A 22359-nucleotide genomic window follows, 5' to 3' on the forward strand; every position below is an offset into this window, starting at 1 on the left:
CACGCGGGGGGGGGGGGGATATAACCGCCCTCTCCTCACACGCGGGGGGGGGGGAATATAACCGCCCTCTCCTCACACGCGGGGGGGGGGGATATAACCGCCCTCTCCTCACGCGCGGGGGGGGGGATATAACCGCCCTCTCCTCACGCGCGGGGGGGGATATAACCGCCCTCTCCTCACGCGCGGGGGGATATAACCGCCCTCTCCTCACACGGGGGGGATATAACCGCCCGCTCCTCACACGGGGGGATATAACCGCCCGCTCCTCACACGGGGGGGATATAACCGCCCTCTCCTCACACGGGGGGGATATAACCGCCCTCTCCTCACACGGGGGGGGATATAACCGCCCTCTCCTCACACGGGGGGGGATATAACCGCCCTCTCCTCACACGGGGGGGGATATAACCGCCCGCTCCTCACACGGGGGGGATATAACCGCCCTCTCCTCACACGGGGGGGATATAACCGCCCGCTCCTCACACGGGGGGGATATAACCGCCCTCTCCTCACACGGGGGGGATATAACCGCCCTCTCCTCACACGGGGGGGATATAACCGCCCTCTCCTCACACGGGGGGGATATAACCGCCCTCTCCTCACACGGGGGGGGATATAACCGCCCTCTCCTCACACGGGGGGGATATAACCGCCCTCTCCTCACACGGGGGGGGATATAACCGCCCTCTCCTCACACGGGGGGGGATATAACCGCCCTCTCCTCACACGGGGGGGGATATAACCGCCCTCTCCTCACACGGGGGGGGGGATATAACCGCCCTCTCCTCACACGGGGGGGGATATAACCGCCCTCTCCTCACACGGGGGGGGGATATAACCGCCCTCTCCTCACACGGGGGGGGGATATAACCGCCCTCTCCTCACACGGGGGGGGATATAACCGCCCTCTCCTCACACGGGGGGGGATATAACCGCCCTCTCCTCACACGGGGGGGATATAACCGCCCTCTCCTCACACGGGGGGGGATATAACCGCCCTCTCCTCACACGGGGGGGGGATATAACCGCCCTCTCCTCACACGGGGGGGGGATATAACCGCCCTCTCCTCACACGGGGGGGGGATATAACCGCCCTCTCCTCACACGGGGGGGGATATAACCGCCCTCTCCTCACACGGGGGGGATATAACCGCCCGCTCCTCACACGGGGGGGATATAACCGCCCGCTCCTCACACGGGGGGGGATATAACCGCCCTCTCCTCACACGGGGGGGATATAACCGCCCTCTCCTCACACGGGGGGGATATAACCGCCCTCTCCTCACACGGGGGGATATAACCGCCCTCTCCTCACACGGGGGGGGGATATAACCGCCCGCTCCTCACACGGGGGGGGGGATATAACCGCCCTCTCCTCACACGGGGGGGGGATATAACCGCCCTCTCCTCACACGGGGGGGGGGATATAACCGCCCTCTCCTCACACGGGGGGGGGATATAACCGCCCTCTCCTCACACGGGGGGGGATATAACCGCCCTCTCCTCACACGGGGGGGGGGATATAACCGCCCTCTCCTCACACGGGGGGGGGGGGGGGTCACACTCCATTCAGGGTCTCAGGTCAGACACAAAAAAACTTGCCCACAATGATAATGGCGTCGCTCATGAGTTGCATTTCCTGTCACGTGATCAGATAGCTCCTCCTTTTCCTGTCAGCAGCCGGAAGTGAGAGTGCAGCGCAGTGTGTGGGCCGGACCCGGGAAATCTGAGTGAGTAGAGCTGGAGCAGTGGCTGACGCTGTGTGTGGCGGAGCCTCCGAGCTCCCGGTCATTTTACTATCGGGTGTCAGTCTCCTCGGGGTCAGGGAGAAGGCAGAGCTGTCACCCATAGCAACCAATCAGCGCGCTTCTTTCATTTTCTGCTGTGCCTGGGTCACGTGTAAGCCCGAGTCTTATTGGTTGTTGTATGGAGCGTTGTGCCTGACTCCTCCCTCTGCCGGGCGCCACTTTCTATTTATTACGTCACAGCTGGAGCAGCGCTGCAGTGCAAAGTAAGAGGGTGAAGCAGCCCCTGGTGTTACTGCATACGTCACTGACCCATAATGTCCAAGGACTGTTACTGGGGGTCTGCTGGACTGTGACCCCATCCACCGCCATGCCTCGCCACGCTTCACTCTGCAGCGCTCCTTGTCATAGAATGGCAGAGCTGGAAGGGATGTCCAGGGACGGTGAGGGCGGCGCAGTGGTCAGCGCTGGGGTCCTGCCCACGAGGAACAACATCTGCAAGGAGTTTGTATGTTCTCCCCGTGTTTCATGGGTTTCCTCCGGGTTCTCCGGTTTCCTCCCACATTCTACAGACTGATGGGGAATGTAGATTGTGAGCCCCAACGGGGACAGTGATGACAATGTCTGCTGCGCTGCGGAATTAATGGCGCCATATAAACAGATGTCTGTCCAGCCTGTGTGTGAAGACTTCCATTGAAGGAGAACTCACCACTTCCCGTGGCAGCCTGTTCCACTCATTGATCACCCGCACTGTCACCCATCTAATATCTAATCTGTGTCTCCTCCCATTCATAGAATCATAGAATTGTAGTGTTGGAAGGGACCTCCTGGGCCATCTGGTCCAACCCCCTGCTCAAAGCAGGATTCGCTAAATCATCCCAGTCAGATGTCTGTCCAGCCTCTGTTTGAAGACTTCCATTGAAGGAGAACTCACCACTTCTCGTGGCAGCTTGTTCCACTCATTGATCACTCTAACTGTCAAAAAGTTTTTTCTAATATCTAATCTGTGTCTCTTCCCATTCAGTTTCATCCCATTGCTTCTAGTCTTTCCTTGTGCAAATGAGAATAAAGTTGATCCTTCTACAATGTGACAGCCCTTTAGATATTTGTAGACAGCTATTAAGTCTCCTCTCAGTCTTCTCTTTTGCAAACTAAACAATCCCAAATCCTGCAACCTTTCCTCATAAGACAGGGTTTGCAGACTGATCACCATTCTGGTCGCTCTTTTCTGAACTTGCTCCAGTTTGTTGATGTCTTTTTTAAAATGTGGTGCCCAAAACTGGACACAATATTCCAGATGAGGTCTGACCAAAGAGGAGTAGAGGGAAATAATGACTTCACGTGATCTAGACTGTATGCTTCTGTTAATACATCCTAGAATTGCATTTGCCTTTTTTGCTGCTGCATCACACTGTTGACTCATATTCAGTCTGTGATCTATTAGTATACCCAAGTCTTTTTCACATGTGCTGTCACTTAGCCCTATTCCTCCCATTCTATATATGCTTTTTTCATTTTTATTGCCCAGATGTAGTACTTTGCATTTCTCCCTGTTAAAAACCATTCTGTTAGTTGCTGCCCACTTCTCCAGTTTATTTAAATCTTTTTGAATCCTCTCTCTCTCTTCTCTAGTATTAGCTATCCCTCCTAGATTTGTGTCATCTGCAAATTTAATCAGTTTACCCTCAATCCCTTCATCTAAATCGTTGATAAAGATGTTGAACAATACAGGGCCCAGGACAGAGCCCTGTGGTACCCCACTTGAAACATTCTTCCAACTGGATGTGCAGCCATTTACGACCACTCTTTGGGTCCGATCACTAAGCCAGTTATGAATCCACCTAACAGTTGCCTTGTCCATTCCATACTTAGTCATTTTTTCAATAAGGATTGTATGAGAGACTTTGTCAAATGCTTTGCTGAAGTCAAGATATACTATATCTACAGCATTTCCTTGATCCACCCAATCAGTGATACCGTCATAGAAGGAAATTAAGTTAGTCTGACATGACTTATTAGTTACAAACCCATTCTGACTCTGTTTAATCACTTCATTCTTATCCAGGTATTGACATACATGTTGTTTAATAATTTGTTCAAAGATCTTTCCTGGTATAGAAGTCAGACTCACCGGCCTATAGTTGCCTGGGTCCACCTTCTTCCCCTTTTTGAAGATAGGAACAACATTTGCTCTTCTCCAGTCTTCTGGCACTTCTCCTGTTCTCCAAGAATTTTCAAAGATTATGGAGAGGGGTTCAAAAATTTCTTCTGCTATCTCCTTCAGTACTCTGGGGTGTAATTCATCTGGACCTGGAGACTTGAATTCATTTAGGTTAGCTAAGTGTTTCCTCACTATCTTTCTGTTTATAGATATCCTGGATTCTTCTATTCCCTTAATAGGACAGTGAATAACAGTTGTTGTTGCATTTCCTTTCTGAGAGAAAACAGATGCAAAATAGGAATTTAAAAGTTCGGCCTTCTCAACATCCTGTCTTACCATTTCATCATTTTCATCCTGCAAAAATCCTATAGCATCTTTGACTTTTCTTTTACTTTTGACATATCCCCAAAATCCTTTATTATTGCTTTTGACATCTCTTGCAAGCCTCAGTTCATTTTCAGCTTTAGTTAAATCGGTTTTGTGCCCTGCAGGTTCTGCAGACAGCATTATATTCTTCTTTAGATATGCCTCCCTCTTTCCATTTTATAAACATTTTTTTCTTCCTTTTTAGCATGTGCTTAAGTTCTGTGTTCATCCATCCTGGTTTCCTTAAATGCTTCCTATTCTTCCCTCTTTTCGGAATTGTTAACAACTGTGCTTTGAGAATTTCATTTTTCAAGATTTCCCATCCTTCCTGGACATTTTTGTCTTTAAGGATATCCAGCCATTGGATCCCTCCAATTCTCTTTCTGAATCCCTTAAAATCAGCCTTTCTGAAATCTAACCTTGATGTCTGAGTCTTCACAGGTCTTCCGCCTCTAGTTATCCAAAATTCTAAAATAGCATGGTCGCTACCTCCTAGGGTCCCAGCCACTTTTACCTCCTCAACCATTTCCTCCCTGTTTATAAGGATTAGATCCAAGGTAGCAGTTCCCCTTGTTTTCTCCCTTACCTTTTGGAAGATAAAGTTGTCAGCAAGAGAGGATAAGAATTTCCTTGACCTGTTAATTTTGCCTGAGAGAGATTCCCAACAAATGTCTGGATAGTTGAAATCTCCCATGACAACTATGTCATATTTTTTGGAGAACTTGGCCATCTGATGCATAAAGAGTTCATCTATATCTTCGGCTTGCACAGGCGGCCTGTAGTAAATGCCTACAATGGTGTCCTTTCCATTGTTCTGTCCTTGTATTCTTACCCAAACAGTTTCCACAGAACTCCCAGTCTCTGAAGCTTCAATCTCTGTGCAGATATACGCGTTTCTAACATACAATGCGACACCTCCTCCTCGTTTATCAAGTCTGTTTCTTGCAAATAAGTTGTATCCTTCTAGTCTTGTATTCCAATCATGTGTATTGTCCCACCAAGTTTCAGTGATTCCAATTACATCATATTTCTGTTCCTGTGTTAGTAGTTCCAATTCTCCTTGTTTGTTGCCCATGCTTTGTGCATTAGTATAGAAACATTTTAGTTTGTTGCATTCAGTTTCATCCTATTGCTTCTAGTCTTTCCTTGTGCAAATGAGAATAAAGCTGATCCTTCTACTGTCACCTTTCCGGTAATGGTCTAGAGCAGCGCCTGCTGAGTGTTTGCTAGATTCATCTGTTGCATTGTACTCAATACTCAGGCTAGTTTCACACTAGTGTTTATTCCACGCAGCGCTCGGCGCCGCTAAAGGTGCGCCAAAATGCAACATGGTGCGTCCGGCGCACACCGGCGCGCCTTCAGAAGTGCACAGCGCACGCTAAAATCCTACTAGCACATAGCCAGCGCACGGTCTGCGCACCCTATGGTAAAGATAGGGTGTGCAGATCGCATGCAGCTGTGTGCGATAGTAGGCGGCGATGACCGGATGGGGCGGGGCTTAGCGGCGCCGAGCGCTGCGTGGAAAATACACTAGTGTGAAACTAGCCTTAAGGTACTGTCACACTTAGCGATGTACCAGCGATCCCGACCAGAGATATGACGCGGTCAGGATCGCTGGTGCATCGCCAATTGGTCGCTAGTGAGCTGCCACACAGGCAGATCTCACCAGCGACATAGCAGGGGTCGGGGGTCGCTACTTACCTGTCAGACCAGGCGATCCTGCTTCCTCCCACCCGGCTCCACGCTCGTCTCTCCACAGGAAGCTGATGACGAGAAGCGGTCCTGGACGTTCTCGCGCGATCAGCGATAACCAGCGGGGGAGCCGGTCGTAGGTAAGTATCAGACACAGAGATATCGCTTAATGTGACATGCCCTTTACTGCTGTATATCCATGCTGGGGCCAGTAGAGATGTTATCAGGTGCAAGGTGTTACTAGCATATGGATGTAGCCAGGCCCTGCGCCTTTGATTGTGTTACCTCCCCTGGTGTGCTAGCCAATTTATCCCAAATCAGTTCCCACAATCCCTCTCACCTGATCCTCTTCTCAGTCCTATATATTCAGATGCCTCCTAAGGGGGGTCTGGCACGTGTCTCCCTGCAGCAAAAGTATCTTGACGATGCAGTTATTACAACGGCAGTTAGTCACGGCAGGAGTCAGGACCCCACACTATGTACCTGTCTCTTTTGGGTATGTCTACTGAGTAAGCACTTCTTATTACTTGGACCTAGCTTTTCTATTCACCCTCCTACTCCTTCACCATGTTAAAATATGCCCTCACAGTGTTTGCTCCATTACTCCTCACTCTCCTTCGCTATCCCCAAACACCAGCACCCTCAAACCAAATAATCATCTCCCCTTCCCTCTTTCCTCCCCACCTGACCTCCTCTGCTGAACTGCTCCTCAACCTCAAATCTGTCCTAATGAAACATAAAACAAGCTGCCCACTCTCCTCCTCCCATCTGCTCTCCCTTTCTCTGCTTCTCCTCACTGCTGGCGACATATCGCCCAATCCTGGACCCCCACAGCTCATAACCCCCCATTGCTTCCCCTTCCTACCGCTCCCTATCTAATATTAACTACCGCAATCTTTCCAACGTAAAACTCGTGCCATTGACGCCCACCCCCTGCTCCCTCTCTCCAGAGCACTCTGGAATGCTCGCTCCATCTGCAATAAGCTCCATGTAACTCATGACCAATTTTTCTCTCGCAATCTTGCCTTCCTCGGCCTCACAGAAACCTGGCTGACACCCTCTGACACCGCCCTCCCCTGCCGCGCTTTGTTATGGTGGCATTCACTTCACCCACACTCCTCGCCCTGGAAAAAGACACGATGGAGGAGTGGGTCTTCTCCTTTCTTCCAACTGCACCTTTAACCCAATCCCACCTCTTCCCTCCCTAATCCTCCCCTATTTTGAAGTCCACTCTGTCCACATCTACTCTCCCTCCAACCTCCAAGTGGCCGTCATATACCGAACTCCAGGCCTGACCACTGCCTTCATTGACCAATTCTCTACCTGGCTTCTTCACTTTATTTCAACTGACATAATAATAATTAATTAATAAATTTTATTTCTATAGCGCCGACATATTCCGCAGCACTTTTCATTTCAGAGGGGATTTGTACAGACAATAGACATTACAGCATAACAATAATCACATAGATCATAACAGATACCAAGAGGAGTGAGGGCCCTGCTCGCAAGCTTACAGTCTATGAGGAAAGAGGTAGACACGAAAGGTGGGTGGTAACAGTTGCCCTGATTGTATGGACCAGCCATAATGTTAAGTGTGTAACAGTACAGACACAGAGGGCTAATGGATGCATAAAGCATGTGGGAACATGATGCGGGGAACCTGGTTATGGTAAAACTTTTGGCTGTGCCACACCGGGATAGATTAGGTTAATGTGTTGAGGCGGTAGGCCAGTCTGAATAAATGCGTTTTCAGGGCACGCTTAAAATTGTGGGGATTGGGAACTAATCGTATTGACCTGGGAAGAGCATTCCAAAGAATTGGCGCAGCACGTGTAAAGTCTTGGAGACGGGAGTGGGAGGTTCTGACTATTGAGGATACTAACCTCAGGTCATCAGCAGAACGGAGGGCGCAGGTAGGGTGGTATACTGAAACAAGGGAGGAGATGTAAGGTAGTGCTGAGCCATGGAGGGCTTTGTGGGTGAGGATAATAAGTTTATACTGAATTCTGGAGTGGATGGGTAGCCAGTGTAATGACTGGCACAAGGTAGAGGCATCGGTGTAACGATTGGTGAGGAATATGATCCTGGCTGCAGCATTCAGGACAGCTTGGAGAGGGGAGAGTTTGGCAAGAGGGAGACCGATTAGAAGAGAGTTTCAATAGTCCAGACGAGAATGAATAAGAGAAACAGTAAGAGTTTTTGCGGAGTCAAAAGTAAGAAAAGGTTGAGTTAAAGAAATGTTTTTGAGGTGCAGATGACAAGAGCGAGCCAGTGATCGGATATGGGGGGCAAAGGAAAGCTCGGAGTCACGTATGACCCCAAGACAGCGGGCATGTTGCTGAGTAGTAATAGTGGAACCACACACAGAAATGTCAATGTCAGGTATAGGTACATTAGTAGAGGGAGGAAACACAAGGAGTTCAGTCTATGACAGGTTCAGTTTCAGATATAGTGAGGACATGATATTAGACACAGCGTTTAGACAATCGCCGGTGGTTTCCAAAAAGGCTGGCGTGATGTCAGGAGAAGAAGCGTATAATTGGGTGTCATCAGCATAGAGATGGTACTGGAAACCAAATCTACTGATTGTTTGACCAATAGGGGCAGTGTACAAGGAGAAGAGGAGGGGGCCTAGAACCGATCCTTGAGGAACCCCAACAGTAAAGGGAAGGTGAGAGGAGGAGGAACCGGCAAAAGATACAGTAAAGGAGCGGTCAGAGAGATAGGAGAACCAGGAGAGAACAGTATCCTTGAGGCCAATGGAACGGAGCATAGTGAGGAGGAGCTGATGATCCAGTGTCGAATGCTGACATCCCCACTATCATCATGGGTGACTAACATCCCCACTGATAACCTTCAGCCAGCAGCCTCCAAACTCCTGTCCCTTACATCATCCTTTGGACTTACTCAGTGGTCCTCTTCAGCCACCCACACAGACGGACACACATTAGACCTGGTCTTCACCCGTCTCTGTTCTCTTTCTAACTTCACGAACTCCCCTCTCCCTCTCTCTGACCACCATCTACTCACTTTCTCATCCCTGTCCTCTCCTGGCACCCATATCCAGCAACACGTGCACCCCCGCAGAAACCTCGCACTCCTAGACACCCACACTCTCTGACTATTCTACCACTGGCATCCATATCCTCACTCCAAGACACAGACAGTGCCACTGCTTTCTACAATGCCACTCTCACATCAGCTATTGACGCGGTCTCCCCTCTCGTTCATGGCAGAGTGTGACGTACCAACAGACAACCATGGCATAATAACACCACTAAAAAGCTCCGGTAAGTGTCCAGGATTGCAGAGCGGCGCTGGAAGAAAAGAAATTTGCAAGATGATTATACTGCATTCAAACAGGCAGCACTCGATTTCAAATCTGCCCTCACCTCTGCTAAACAGGCCTACTTCACAACCCTCGTATCTTCCTTATCCTACAACCCCAAACAGTTATTCAAAACTTTTAACTCCCTCCTCCGCCCACCACTGCCTCCTCCAACCTCCCTCATCTCTGCTGAGGACTTTGCCACACACTTCAAAAATAAGATTGACCAAACAAGGCAAGTCTTCATCACTCAACCACCTCAACCCCTTTGTATACCAGACCAATGCCCAAACCCCATAACCTCACTCCAACATCACTGAAGGGGAGCTTAATCGCCTCTTCTCCAAATCGCACCTCACAACCTGTGCACTTGACCCCATCCCACCTCCTCCCCAACCTTACCACCACACTTATCCCATCCCTAACCCACCTTTTCAACCTATCACTAACGTCTGGTACCTTCCTTTCTGCTTTCAAACATGCCACAATCACGCCTATCCTTAAAAAGCCAACCCTCGACCCAACCGCCATGTCCAGCTATCGCCCAATATCGTTGCTCCCATTCACTTCCAAACTCCTGGAGCTGCACGTCCACGCTGAACTTTCCTCCCACCTCTCATCTAACTTGCTCTTTGACAATCTACAATCTGGTTTCCGCCCCCATCACTCCACTGAGACAGCCCTGACCAAAATTACTAACGACCTACTTACAGCCAAATCAAATGGACAATACTCTATACTCCTGCTTCTAGACCTGTCCTCTGCATTCGACACACTTGACCACTGTCTCCTACTACAGATCCTCTCCTCCTTTGGCATCAAAGGCCTTGCCCTATCCTGGATCTCCTCATACCTTTCCAACTGCACATTCAGCGTCTCCCAGTCCCACACTACCTCCTCATCCCACCTCCTCTCTGTTGGAGTCCCCCAAGGCTCTGTTTTAAGACCCCTACTCTTCTCAATCTATTCACTTGGTCTGGGGCAACTGATAAAGTCCCATGGATTCCAGTACCACCTTTATGCTGATGACACTCAGATCTACCTCTCTGGCCTAGACGTCACCTCTCTGCTGTCCAGAATCCCGGAGTTTCTATCAGCCATATCCTCCTCCTTCTCTCGCTTCCTCAAACTCAATATGGACAAATCTGAACTCATCATCTTTCCCCCATCCCACAGATCTTCCTTACCCGATCTAGCTATAACAATTAATGACATCACGCTTTCCCCAGTACTGGAGGTCCGCTGCCTCGGAGTATCCCTTGACTCTGCCCTGTCCTTCAAACTGCACATCCAAGCTCTTTCTACCTCCTGTCGCCTCCAGCTCAAAAATATTTCCAAAATCTGTTCTTTCCTCAACCCTCAATCTACTAAAATGCTTGTGCACACCCTCATCATCTCCCGCCTCGACTACTGCAACATCCTTTTCTGTGGCCTCCCTGCTAACACCCTCGCACCTCTCCAGTCCATCCTTAACTCTGCTGCCCGACTAATTGATCTCTCTCCTCGCTACTCCTCCACTTCTCCCCTCTGCAAATCTCTTCACTGGCTCCCATTCCCTCAGTGTATCCAGTTGAAATTACTAATACTGACCTACAAGGCCATCAATAACCTGTCTCCCCTATATGTCTCTGAACTATTCTCCCGATACCGTCCCTCACGTAATCTCCGGTCCTCCCAAGACCTCCTTCTCTCCTCCACACTTATTCGCTCCTGATCCAACCGCCTCCAAAACTTCTCCTGAATTGCCCCCATCCTCTGGAATTCCCTGCCCCAACAAGTCCGACTATCAACCACATTTGGATCCTTCAGACGGAACCTGAAAACCCACCTCTTCAAGAAACCCTACAGCCTGCAATGACCCCGCTACCTCCTTCTCTCTCACCACTACCGGAGATATCACCTCAACCAACACCGAAACTGCTGCAACCCACCATCCTGTAGCATGTAAGCCCGAAAGGGCAGGGTCCTCTCCCCTCTGTATCAGTCTGTGATTGTTAGTTTGTTTACTGTAAGTGATATCTGTAATTTGTATGTAACCCCTTCTCATGTACAGCACCATGGAATCAATGGTGCTATATAAATAATAATAATAATAATCATCCTTCTACAATGTGACAGCCCTTTAGATATTTGTAGACAGCTATTAAGTCTCCTCTCAGTCTTCTCTTCTGCAAGCTAAACATTCCCAAATCCTGCAACCTTTCCTCATAAGACAGGGTTTGCAAACCGGTCACCATTCTGGTCGCTCTTTTCTGAACTTGCTCCAGTTTGTTGATGTCTTTTTTAAAATGTGGCGCCCAAAACTGGACACAGTATTCCAGATGAGGTCTGACCAAAGAGGAGTAGACGGCAATAATGACTTCACGCGATCTAGACTGTATGATTCTGTTAATACATCCTAGAATTGCATTTGCCTTTTTTGCTGCTGCATCACACTGCTGACTCATATTCAGTCTGTGATCTATTAATATACCCAAGTCAAGATATACTATATCAACAGCATTTCCCTGATCCACCCAATCAGTGATTCTGTCATAGAAGGAAATTAAGTTAGTCTGACATGACTTATTAGTTACAAACCCATGCTGACTCTGTTTAATCACTTAATTCATATCCAGGTACTTACATACATGTTTAATAATTTGTTCAAAGATCTTTCCTGGTATAGAAGTCAGAGTCACCGACCTATAGTTGCCTGGGTCCGCCTTCTTCCCCTTTTTGAAGATAGGAACAACATTTGCTCTTCTCCAGTCTTCTGGGACTTCTCCTGTTCTCCAAGAATTTTCAAAGATTATGGAGAGTGGTTCAAAAATTTCTTCTGCTATCTCCTTCAGTATTCTGGGGTGTAATTCATCTGGACCTGGAGACTTGAATTCATTTAGGTTAGCTAAGTGTTTCCTCACTATCTTTCTGTTTATAGATATCCTGGATTCTTCTATTCACTTAATAGGACAGTGAAGAACAGTTGATGTTACATTTCCTTTCTGAGAGAAAACAGATGCAAAATAGGAATTTAAAAGTTCAGCCTTCTCAACATCCTGTCTTACCATTTCATCATTTTCATCCTGTCAAAATCCTATAGCATCTTTGATTTTTCTTTCACTTTTGACATATCCCCAAAATCCTTTATTATTGCTTTTGACATCTCTTGCAAGCCTCAATTCATTGTCAGCTTTAGATAATCTGATTTGTGCCCTGCAGGTTCTGCAGACAGCATTATATTCTTCTTTAGATATGCCTCCCTCTTTCCATTTTACAAACATTTCTTTCTTCCTTTTTAGCATGTGCTTAAGTTCTGTGTTCATCCATCCTGGCTTCCTTAAATGCTTCCTATTCTTCCCTCGTTTCGGAATTGTTAACAACTGTGCTTTGAGAATTTCATTTTTCAAGATTTCCCATCCTTCCTGGACATTTTTGTCCTTAAGGATATCCAGCCATTGGATCCCTCCAATTCTCTTTCTGAATCCCTTAAAATCTGCCTTTCTGAAATCTAACCTTGACGTCTGAGTCTTCACAGGTCTTCCGCCTCTAGTTATCCAAAATTCTAAAATAGCATGATCGCTACCTCCTAGGGTCCCAGCCACTTTTACCTCCTCAACCATTTCCTCCCTGTTTATAAGGATTAGATCCAAGGTAGCAGTTCCCCTTGCTTTCTCCTTTACCTTTTGGAAGATAATTTGTCAGCAAGAGAGGATAAGAATTTCCTTGACCTGTTAGTTTTGCCTGAGAGAGATTCCCAACAAATGTCTGGATAGTTGAAATCTCCCATGACAACTATGTCATATTTTTTGGAGAACTTGGCCATCTGATGCATAAAGAGTTCATCCATATCTTCAGCTTGCACAGGCGGCCTGTAGTAAATGCCTACAATGGTGTCCTTTCCATTGTTCTGTCCTTGTATTCTTACCCACACAGTTTCCACAGAACTCCCAGTCTCTGAAGCTTCAATCTCTGTGCAGATATACGCGTTTCTAACATACAATGCGACACCCCCTCCTCGTTTATCAAGTCTGTTTCTTGGAAATAAGTTGTATCCCTCTAGCCTTGTATTCCAATCATGTGTATAGTCCCACCAAGTTTCAGTGATTCCAATGACATCATATTTCTTTTCCTGTGTTAGTAGTTCCAATTCTCCTTGTTTGTTGCCCATGCTTTGTGCATTAGTATAGAAACATTTTAGTTTGTGATTGGTTTCTCTTTCTCCAATATTTTTATTAATTAGATTCTTTTGTCTTTGTTCTTCCTTTCCACTTCTAATAGCAGAGTTCTCAATAGCATTTGTCAGGTGTATGGCTTTTTCTGGTCTTTTGCTTCCCTTCCCATGTTGTTCTAGTTTAAAGATCTCCTTACAAGTGTAGCAAGGCGACTTCCAAATACATGCTTTCCAGTCTTCGTAAGGTGCACCCCATCTCTAGCAAGTAGTCCATCGTATAAGTAGTTCACTCCGTGATCCAGAAATCCAAATCGTTGCTGACGGCACCATCGACGTAGCCAGTTGTTCACCTGCAGAATCTTATTCCACCTCCTTGTTCCATGGCCATCCACTGGGAGGATGGAAGAGAAGACCACCTGCGCTCCCAGTTCTTTCACTTTCTTGCCTAAGTTTTCATATAATGCACTCCCCATTGGCAGACTCTGTATAGTATAAGTGAAATCAAAGAAACAAACACGGACGGCACTGCTATTACCGTGGATACTCAAGTGGCGTGCGGCATGCAGAAGGCTGACATCTGGGATTCTCAGGTGCCCGACCTTGGCATAAACAATCCTTGGAATCCACATAGAAGAGAAGGTCGCACTCAACGAGTTACACAATTATTCACAGGTTTCAACAATAGTCAGTCAAAGAAAAAAGAATCATCCGGCACTGTCCCTGAGAAAGAAATACCCGCAAAGCCACTTATAACCGCTATCAGTGTGACACCTGTAACCCTTGCTGAACGGGTGCTCTATCCATGTGAAGAAAAAACATGAACTATCATAGTAGGAAACGACAGCAGGATGGCCCTCACCGTTCTCACATGGAAGACGGATCATGTGGGGTCTGTGATCTTTTGCACATGCCGCTTTTTTTACAAAGGCAAAACCATCCGCCCCCTTTACATCCGCTTTAGGGAACATTTTAGATCCATGAGAACAGGCAAAGGGGGCTCCACGTTTAATCAGGTAAAGACTGTGCCTGGAGGCGATCCTGGCGTTCCCTCCTTTGCTGGAGCGGAGCAGGTGGCATTGCCTCCGCAAGGAGGGAACCGGAATAAGATTCGGCTGAGACGGGAGTCCAGGAGGGTCACGAATACTAATGCGTTGGGTCCGACTGGGTTTAACGATACAATAGATCTGGCGATTTTTCTGTAAAAGGCGGGTAATGACATTTCTAGATTATCGAGAGTAAAATAATTCTTTAAGATTATTGGGAGGATTTCCATCGCTTCTTTTGCTTTCCTCTTTTTATAAGAGTGTTCATCTTTGTGGTCGTAGACGCTAAATTCGCTATGGCGGAGCAGTCTACATGTCGGCACTTATAGAGTCATAGACGGCTTCTGATTGCAGTCTGTACAGACGGCTCAGGATTTCTGATTTTATTATCTGGGTTTATGCATATGTAGCAGTGCCGGGTTAGTAAGGATCTGTTCAGCGTCAGCTGTGTCATTTATTACTACTGGATAATGTATTCCTCCGGTTAAGGTTAATAGTTTACATTTATATATATATAATGAATTTCTTTGGAAATACATAAGAATAATGACATCGGATGAGGTGTTCACATGATTTGTTAGTTTTGCATATCATATATAACTATTTTCAGTTATTAATGCTAGCCATTGAGTATATATGATCGTAGGAGTACTTAATTTTCTATAATGCATTGTTCGTCTGCAATGAGAGTTTTTCTGATGATGACTTGTCTTACTTTGTAAATCATGTTTTTGATTGTTTTTTGTATGTTCAAATGTACCTCCGTGTTTTAAATTCACTATTGTTACTTAGACAACAGCTGTGGAAGGAGGAGGCGTTAGGTGATGTGATTACTATATGAATTCGTCACTTCCTTCCACCGTTTGACCCGTTGAAGCGCTCAAACAGCGCGAAATGGCCGTTGTCAGTCTTTTTCTGCACTCCTTTGTCACTCCCCCGGCCTGACATGTGTTGCATGTGTCAATAAACCTTTGAATAATTGTGTAACTCGTTGAGTGCGACCTTCTCTTCTATGTGGATTCTATATAGTATAATGCACCCCCCATAGGCAAACTATATAGTATAATGCACCCCTCCATTGGCAGACTATATAGTATAATGCACTCCTCCATAGGCAGACTCTATATAGTATAATGCACCCCCATAGGCATACTATATAGTATAATGCACCCCTCCATAGGCAGACTATTGTATAATGCACCCCTCCATAGGCAGACTCTATATAGTATAATGCATCCCCCATAGGCAGACTATATAGTATAATGCACCCCTCCTTAGGCAGACTCTATATAGTATAATGCACCCCCCATAGGCAGACTATATAGTATAATGCACCCCTCCTTAGGCAGACTCTATATAGTATAATGCATCCCCCATAGGCAGACTAGTATAATGCTGACTCTATAGTATAATGCACCTCCCATAAGCAGACTCCATATAGTATAATGCACCCCTCCATAGGCAGACTCTATATGGTATAATGCACCCCTCCTTAGGCAGACTCTATATAGTATAATGCACCCCTCCATTGGCAAACTCTATAGTATAATGCACTCCTCATGGGCAGACTCAATATAGTATAATGCACTCCACATAGGCAGATTCAAGATTCAAAGAAGCTTTATTGGCAGGACTAAATACACATTAGTTTTGCCAAAGCAAGTGTACAGAAGGGAATAGGGATAGGGACTGTAGGGATGTTGGATAGGGGCTGTAGGAAAGGTGGATGGGGCTATAAAAGTCCATGGCATAGGGAAGGTGGATGGGGGCAGATCCAGGATGAGGCAATGGAAGTCCATGGCATAGGGAAGGTGGATGGGGGGGGTTGGGGCATATCCAGGGTGGGGGCCATAGAAGTCCATGGCATATCATAGTTCTTTTTCTCGCAGTCTATGACATTCGCTCACATATTGCGCTGCTATCTCCACTGCTCTCTCTTCTTCCCCCAGCAGGATATATGTTTTCTCTTCCTCCTTCATGGTGGTGAAATCCGGGAAGAGATGTGAGAGTCTCCTGAAGTGAGTGTCCCTCACTGCTGAGTATTTGGAGCAGTGTAGCAGGAAGTGGGTCTCATCCTCCAGGGCCTCATGGTCACAGTGTTGGCACAGTCTTTCCTCCCTGGGCTTGTAGCTCTGCCTGTGTCGGCCTGGATTCGATGGCCAGACTGTGGGCACTGAGTCTATACCGGCTCAGGATCTTGCGGTCTTTGCGGTCCGGGAGTTTCTCCAGGTATGGGGCCAGTCTGTAGTCTCTCTGTAGACTCTGGTACATGGTCAGTTTCTGAGCTGAGCATGGTCAGAGCTGATGATGTCGTTCTTCCAGTCACTTACGTACCTCTCCTGGCCTTCGTCTACCATCTTTCTGATTCCAGCTTTTGTCAGGTTGTTGTGATTGGTGTTCTGGTCAGGTTGGGTTTGGATGAGCTGTTCTGAGGGTCCTGGTTTTTCTGTTTCCCCTACATGTGTCAGGGCTTTATGGTGATGGGAGCTTGGATTGCTCCTACGTAGGTGAGCCCGGAATGACAGTGCCCTCTTTAGAACCGTTAGGTGTAGAGGGAATCTGCCCAGCTCGGCCTGGCAAGCACTGTTGTAGGTGCTCAGATGGACTTGGAGAAGGTGCTTGCAGAATTCCAGGTGGAATATTTCTGTTGGGCTTGAATCCCACCTTGACCAGTCTGGGTAGGTGTGAGGACCCCAGACTTCGCTGCCATACAGGAGGATTGGGGCGATGATAGTCGAAGATTTTTAACCGGACCCTCACTGGTGGCTTTAGATCGTAGAGTTTCCTTCGGATGGCAAAGAAGGTTTTGCATGCCTTGTCTTTCAGGGTCTCTATGGCTTGTTTGAAGCTCCCTGATCGGTGAATCTGTAGGCCCAGGTAGGTATATTTGTCCGTTCCTGTAAGGGCGCAGTTGTTGAGGATAAATGAAGGGTGCTGGTCTGATTTTCTCTTTCTCTTCTGGAACACCATGATGTTGGTTTTCTTTAGGTTGACCGGTAGAGCCCAGGTGGAGCTGAATTTCTCTTAAGATTTTCAGGTTGTCTTGGAGGCCTTTCTCGGTTGGTGACAGAAGCAGCAACTCATCTGCATACAGCAGGAATTTCACCTGCACGTCATGGAGGGTGAGACCTCGTGCTGTGGAAGATTCCAGAGCGGTCGCCAGCTCATTGATGTAAATGTTGAACAGCGTTGGGCTTAGGCTGCAGCCTTGTCTGACTCCCCGGCTCTGCTGGAAATAAGCTGTTCTTCTGCCGTTCACACTCACACTGCAGAGGTTCTCGGTGTAGGAGCTTTTGATAACATAATAGGTCTTTCCTCCTATTCCGCTCTCCAGCAGTTTCAGGAATAAGCCTGGGTGCCACACTGAATCAAAGGCCTTTTTAAAGTCCACGAAACAGGCGTATATCTTCCCGTTCTTTGTATCGTGGACGTGGCTCTGAATGAGGCTGTGCAGGGTGTAGATGTGGTCAGTAGTGCGGTGGTTTGGCATGAACCCTGCTTGGCTCTTGCTGAGGACGTTGTGCTCGGTGAGGAAACTGAGGATCCTCTTGTTCAGGATGCTGTTGAACAGTTTTCCCAGGTTGCTGCTGACACATATTCCTCTGTAGTTGGCAGGGTCATACCTGTCCCCATTCTTGTGGATGGGTGTGATGAGGCCTTGATTCCAGGTAGGAGGGAAGGTAGCCGACACTTGGCACAATATTGAAGAGTTTAACCATTGCGGCCTGTATTTCTGGTGGGCTGTACTTCAGCATTTCTGGTAGGATTCCATCCAGGCCACCGGCTTTTCTAAATCTTATGGAAGAGATTCTCTCTGCTACTTCCTGTAATGTAATAGATGCATCCACGGGGTTTTGGAAATGTTTTACTTTTTGCTCCATTGCTTTTAGTTTTGCCATTATGTTTTCCTGTTCTTGGCTTAGTTCTTCCTTTGGAATGTCTTTATAGAGGTCTCTGAAGTACTGGAGCCAGATGTTGCCATTTTGGATATGGATGTTGTTTTTCTTGTCTTTTGGGCCCATGTGGTTCCATAGTTCCCAGAAGGAGTTGTCTTGGAGGGCATCTTGGAGTTGGTTAAGTTTGGTGGAGATGTAACTCTGCTTCTTCCTCCTGAGGATGGTTTTGTACTGCCTTTGTATGGTTTCATAGGCTTCCCTCAGACCCGGGTGGTTGGGGTCTCTGTGTTTCTTGTTTGAGGCTGTTCTCAGGGTCTTCCGTACGGCTTTACATTCTCTGTCAAACCATCCATTGATCTGTTTTTCTTTTGGTCTCTTGTAGTTGACTTTTTTAAGGTCGGACAGTCTGGCCATTGCATAGAATATATTGTTGAGGTCTTTTGCAGCTTGACTCACTCCCTTTGGGTTAGGCTGGTACTCGTAGTTGTAGAAGTGGTGGAGCATCCGCTGTATTTCAGGTCTGCTGGGAACCTCTTTATACTTTAATGCCGACGTTTTGTGCCATTTATAGGATGGAGGCCGGGTGAAGAGGCCGCTCTGCTGAGGCTTTTGAGTGGATGGTTTCTCTGTAGATTTCAGGTACAGAAGAAGTTGGTTGTGGTCTGACAGGTGCGTTTGTGGGGAGACTATGAAGGCGCTGATATTTGCCAGGTTCATATCTGTAATGGCATAATCTACTACACTCCTCCCTACATGGGAGTTTAGTGTGCACCTCCCTAAGGAGTCTCCTTTGGTTCGTCCGTTAAGAATATGAAGTCCTAAACTTCTGCATACGTTCAGGAGCTTTTTACCACTTTTGTTGACTGTACTGTCATAGCTGTTTCTCTCTGTGACTACTGAGTCTTGGCCGTTATTCTCTGCTCCAAATATGTAGATGTTCCCGTCCGTGGTCAGGAAGTCGTTTTCTCTCCCTGTTCTTGCATTGAGGTCTCCAAAGATGAGAACTTTGCCCAGGCCCTGATAGTGGGCGGCAGACTCAATATAGTATAATGCACTCCCCATGGGCAGACTCAATATAGTATAATGCACCCCACAAAGGCAGACTCTATATAGTATAATACACCTCCCATAGACAATGTATATCGTACAGCGGACAATGGGCGCCAAGTAATGACGTGATCGCGCCTGCTGTCAGTGTCTGCGTCAGGGACGTCCGACGCTGAGAGGGTAAATGATGGGAGAGGGAGCGTCACTCTCCCACCCTCATCATTGCGGTCAACTGTTTCGGCATCTAGTCGATGCAGTTGAACTTGCGATGATTATCAGGGGTTGGGGCTGTGCTGGTGGGCCCTCCTGCTCAGGGACCCCATAGTGGCAGAGCACAAAATCGAGTCTCCCTGTTTTGCCGCAGAGTGTAACTGTATAGGTGTGCTGTACATGCAGATACATTTACAGCAGTGTAGATCCGGGTGGGCCGCCTCAGAGCACAGGGCCCGGGGCGACCGCCCTCTCTGTCCCCCGGGTTGCGACGTGAAGTAATTATCCCCCTCTACTCCTTGGACAAGCTTAGGAAAATGACTCCATTAAGGTACAAAACGGAGAGGACAGGTAGTGTGGTATGTAGGGCAGTGCAGCACTGTGGAGAGGATGGGTAGGGTGGTGCAGCACTGTGGAGAGGACAGGTACAGTTGTGGCCAAAAGTATTGACACCCCTGCAATTTTGTCAGATAATACTCAGTTTCTTCCTGAAAATGATTGCAAACACAAATTCTTTGTTATTATTATCTTCATTTAATTTGTCTTAAATGAAAAAACACAAAAAGAATTGTCCTAAAGCCAAATTAGATATAATTCCACACCAAACATAAAAAAGAGGGTGGACAAAAGTATTGGCACTGTTCGAAAAATCATGTGATGCTTCTCTAATTTGTGTAATTAGCAGCACCTGTAACTTACCTGTGGCACCTAACAGGTGTTGGCAATAACTAAATCACACTTGCAGCCAGTTGACATGGAGTAAAGTTGACTTAACCTCTGTCCTGTGTCCTTGTGTGTACCACATTGAGCATGGAGAAAAGAAAGAAGACCAAAGAACTGTCTGAGGACTTGAGAAACTAAATTGTGAGGAAGCATGCGCAATCTCAAGGCTGCAAGTCCATCTCCAAAGACCTGAATGTTCCTGTGTCTACCGTGCGCAGCGTCATCAAGAAGTGTAAAGCCCATGGCACTGTGGCTAACCTCCCGAGATGTGGACGGAAAAGAAAAATTGACAAGAGATTTCAACGCAAGATTGTGCGGATGTTGGATAAAGAACCTCGACTAACATCCAAACAAGTTCAAGCTGCCCTGCAGTCCGAGGGTACAACAGTGTCAAGCCGTACTATCCGTCGGCGTCTGAATGAAAAGGGACTGTATGGTAGGAGACCCAGGAAAACCCCACTTCTTACCCCGAGACATAAAAAAGCCAGGCTGGAGTTTGCCAAAACTTACCTGAAAAAGCCTAAAACGTTTTGGAAGAATGTTCTCTGGTCAGATGAGACAAAAGTAGAGCTTTTTGGGCAAAGGCATCAACATAGAGTTTACAGGAGAAAAAAAGAGGCATTCAAAGAAAAGAACACGGTCCCTACAGTCAAACATGGCGGAGATTCCCTGATGTTTTGGGGTTGCTTTGCTGCCTCTGGCACTGGACTGCTTGACCGTGTGCATGGCATTATGAAGTCTGAAGACTACCAACAAATTTTGCAGCATAATGTAGGGCCCAGTGTGAGAAAGCTGGGTCTCCCTCAGAGGTCATGGGTCTTCCAGCAGGACAATGACCCAAAACACACTTCAAAAAGCACTAGAAAATGGTTTGAGAGAAAGCACTGGAGACTTCTAAGGTGGCCAGCAATGAGTCCAGACCTGAATCCCATAGAACACCTGTGGAGAGATCTAAAAATGGCAGTTTGGAGAAGGCCCCCTTCAAATATCAGGGACCTGGAGCAGTTTGCCAAAGAAGAATGGTCTAAAATTCCAGCAGAGCATTGTAAGAAACTCATTGATGGTTACCGGAAGCGGTTGGTCGCAGTTATTTTGGCTAAAGGTTGTGCAACCAACTATTAGGCTGAGGGTGCCAATACTTTTGTCTGGCCCATTTTTGGAGTTTTGTGTGAAATGATCAATGTTTTGCTTTTTGCTTCATTCTCTTTTGTGTTTTTTCATTTGAGACAAATTAAATGAAGATAATAATACCAAAGAATTTGTGTTTGCAATCATTTTCAGGAAGAAACTGAGTATTATCTGATAGAATTGCAGGGGTGTCAATACTTTTGGCCACAACTGTAAGTAGTAGACAGATGAGGAAGAGATGTAGGGCGGTGCAGCACTGTGGAGAGGACGGGTAGGGTGGAAGACAGAGATGAGGAGCTCTGCAATGTATTATTATAGTGTGACGATGCCGAGTCCAGACATTAGAGGGAGGAGATTGTCCATAATCTGCTGGGTATTGATGGCAGGATCGCTTTTGTGCGATCAGTGGGGTTTCCTGATCAGGCAGCAGTCACTGACAGAGGAGGAAAGAAGGTTGTGTTCAGAGAACGGAGTCTGTAAAGTCGTAGACTGTGCAGAGGCGGGAGAAGAGCAGGTCCAGCACATTCCCGTCCTCATGTAGGAGAGTCAGTAGCTGTGAAAGGCGAGAGGAGGTTAGAGACCGAATATGAGCGGCCGATGGGGAGAGGGTGTCATCAATGGGGATGGTAAAGTGCGGGGTCAGGAAAGAAAGAGATCCAGGAACTGAGGGGAGAAGCCCGGAGGGCAACTGTGCGGGAGTCACTGATCGCTGCTGTGTCCTGATGGAGTGTAGCTTCAGTGTAAAGCATGGAGGCGGGGCGGATGAGCTTCTGATGAGACAGGGGATGGAGGGGGGAACGGTGCAACTGTGCTGGAGTCACTGATCGCTGCTGTGTCCTGATGGAGTGTAGCTTCAGTGTAAAG

The 22359-nt window shown here is 47.3% G+C and overlaps 1 protein-coding gene across 3 annotated transcripts in view; it reads left to right on the forward strand.

The window, feature by feature from the left end:
* Positions 1-1609: 1609 nt before the first annotated feature.
* The window catches only part of CUNH1orf35 (chromosome unknown C1orf35 homolog), a 58629-nt gene continuing 37879 nt past the window's right edge, over positions 1610-22359 (forward strand). Inside the window, exon 1 of one of the 3 annotated variants that reach the window (XM_073561022.1) lies at positions 1610-1730. The gene's annotated coding sequence lies outside the window, so the exon portion shown is untranslated. Of the gene's footprint in view, positions 1731-1762; positions 2012-22359 lie in introns of those variants that run through there. The other 2 variants (XM_073561024.1, XM_073561023.1) reach the window with 2 other exon arrangements.

Source organism: Dendrobates tinctorius, unplaced genomic scaffold, assembly GCF_039654945.1.
Source record: "Dendrobates tinctorius isolate UK_male_01 unplaced genomic scaffold, ASM3965494v1 ptg000311l, whole genome shotgun sequence".
NCBI lineage: Eukaryota > Metazoa > Chordata > Amphibia > Anura > Dendrobatidae > Dendrobates > Dendrobates tinctorius.